The 2,500-nt window shown below is 40.0% G+C and overlaps 1 protein-coding gene and 3 non-coding genes across 5 annotated transcripts in view; 1 reads left to right on the top strand and 3 right to left on the bottom strand.

The window, feature by feature from the left end:
• Positions 1-2,500, top strand: part of LOC127987501 (protein NYNRIN-like) — a 363,443-nt gene that overhangs the window by 249,509 nt on the left and 111,434 nt on the right. The window lies entirely within an intron of this gene.
• Positions 71-189, bottom strand: LOC127988737 (5S ribosomal RNA). Its single transcript, XR_008161895.1, has one exon. It is a non-coding gene; the product is annotated as a 5S ribosomal RNA (ribosomal RNA).
• LOC128000691 (5S ribosomal RNA) lies at positions 819-937 on the bottom strand. Its single transcript, XR_008173471.1, has one exon. It is a non-coding gene; the product is annotated as a 5S ribosomal RNA (ribosomal RNA).
• On the bottom strand, positions 1,442-1,560 carry LOC127988736 (5S ribosomal RNA). Its single transcript, XR_008161894.1, has one exon. It is a non-coding gene; the product is annotated as a 5S ribosomal RNA (ribosomal RNA).

Genomic DNA, 2,500 nt, shown 5'->3' with positions numbered 1-2,500 from the left:
TATTCAGAGATCGGGCATTGACTCTATTTTTTGGCAAAATTATTATATACTAAGTGAAAAATGTCCAAAAAGCTTACAGCACCTGGTATTCCCAGGGGGTCTCCCATCCAAGTACTAACCAGGCCCAAACCTGCTTAGCTTCCGAGATCAGACGAGATCGGGCATAGCCAGGTTGGTATGGCCGTAAGCGAAGTCTGCTGCAAAGAGAGGGCTATTTAAAGAACAGCCAATCTTATCGCCAGTACATTATATAAGTAGTAAAGAAAACCCAAAAGCTTAAAGCACCTGGTATTCCTAGGCAGTCTCTCATAAAAGTACTAACCAGACCTAAACCTGCTAAGATTCAGAGATCGGGCATTGACTCTTTTTTTTTTTTTTTATGAAAGATTATTATATAATTCGTGAAATTTTCCAAAAAGATTAAAGCACCTGGTATTCCCAGGCTGTCTCCCATCCATGTACTAACCAGGCCCAAACCTGCAAATATTCAGAGATCGGGCATTGACTTTTTTTGGCAAAATTATTATATACTAAGTGAAAAATGTCCAAAAAGCTTACAGCACCTGGTATTCAATCAATCAATCAATCACCTTTATTTATATAGTGCTTTAAACAAAATACATTGCGTCAAAGCACTGAACAACATTCATTAGGAAAACAGTGTCTCAATAATGCAAAATTATAATTAAAGGCAGTATATTCCCAGGCAGTCTCCCATCCATGTACTAAACAGGCCCAAACCTGCTAATATTCAGAGATCAGGCACTGACTCTATTTTTTGGCAAAATTATTATATACTAAGTGAAAAATTTCCAAAAAGCTTACAGCACCTGGTATTCCCAGGCGGTCTCCCATCCAAGTACTAACCAGGCCCAAACCTGCTTAGCTTCCGAGATCAGACGAGATCAGGCATAGCCAGGATGGTATGGCCGTAAGCGAAGTCTGCTGCAAAGAGAGGGCTATTTAAAGACAAGCCAATCTTATCGCCAGTACATTATATAAGTAGGAATGAAAACCCAAAAGCTTAAAGCACCTGGTATTCCTAGGCAGTCTCTCATCAAAGTACTAATCAGACCTAAACCTGCTAAGATTCAGAGATCGGGCATTGACTCTTTTTTTTTTTTTTTTTATGAAAGATTATTATATAATTCGTGAAATTTTCCAAAAAGATTAAAACACCTGGTATTCCCAGGCAGTCTCCCATCCATGTACTAAGCAGGCCCAAACCTGCTAATATTCAGAGATCAGGCATTGACTCTATTTTTTGGCAAAATTATTATATACTAAGTGAAAAATGTCCAAAAAGCTTACAGCACCTGGTATTCCCAGGCAGTCTCTCATCAAAGTACTAACCAGACCTAAACCTGCTAAGATTCAGAGATCGGGCATTGACTCTATTTTTTGGCAAAATTATTATATACTAAGTGAAAAATGTCCAAAAAGCTTACAGCACCTGGTATTCCCAGGGGGTCTCCCATCCAAGTACTAACCAGGCCCAAACCTGCTTAGCTTCCGAGATCAGACGAGATCGGGCATAGCCAGGTTGGTATGGCCGTAAGCGAAGTCTGCTGCAAAGAGAGGGCTATTTAAAGAACAGCCAATCTTATCGCCAGTACATTATATAAGTAGTAAAGAAAACCCAAAAGCTTAAAGCACCTGGTATTCCTAGGCAGTCTCTCATAAAAGTACTAACCAGACCTAAACCTGCTAAGATTCAGAGATCGGGCATTGACTCTTTTTTTTTTTTTTTATGAAAGATTATTATATAATTCGTGAAATTTTCCAAAAAGATTAAAGCACCTGGTATTCCCAGGCTGTCTCCCATCCATGTACTAACCAGGCCCAAACCTGCAAATATTCAGAGATCGGGCATTGACTTTTTTTGGCAAAATTATTATATACTAAGTGAAAAATGTCCAAAAAGCTTACAGCACCTGGTATTCAATCAATCAATCAATCACCTTTATTTATATAGTGCTTTAAACAAAATACATTGCGTCAAAGCACTGAACAACATTCATTAGGAAAACAGTGTCTCAATAATGCAAAATTATAATTAAAGGCAGTATATTCCCAGGCAGTCTCCCATCCATGTACTAAACAGGCCCAAACCTGCTAATATTCAGAGATCAGGCACTGACTCTATTTTTTGGCAAAATTATTATATACTAAGTGAAAAATGTCCAAAAAGCACCTAGAAAGGACCTCTACTGCCCTGAAAGACAGCGGAGACCAGGACAACTAGAGCCCCAGATACAGATCCCCTGTAAAGACCTTGTCTCAGAGGAGCACCAGGACAAGACCACAGGAAACAGATGATTCTTCTGCACAATCTGACTTTGCTGCAGCCTGGAATTGAACTACTGGTTTTCGTCTGGTCAGAGGAGAACTGACCCCCCCAACTGAGCCTGGTTTCTCCCAAGGTTTTTTTCTCCATTCTGTCACCGATGGAGTTTCGGTTCCTTGCCGCTGTCGCCTCTGGCTTGCTTAGTTGGGGTCA

The sequence above is a fragment of the Carassius gibelio genome, chromosome B22 (genome assembly GCF_023724105.1).
Source record: "Carassius gibelio isolate Cgi1373 ecotype wild population from Czech Republic chromosome B22, carGib1.2-hapl.c, whole genome shotgun sequence".
Lineage (NCBI taxonomy): Eukaryota > Metazoa > Chordata > Actinopteri > Cypriniformes > Cyprinidae > Carassius > Carassius gibelio.
Note: the sequence above shows the minus strand (reverse complement) of the source record. Positions and strands in the feature narration are given on the sequence as shown.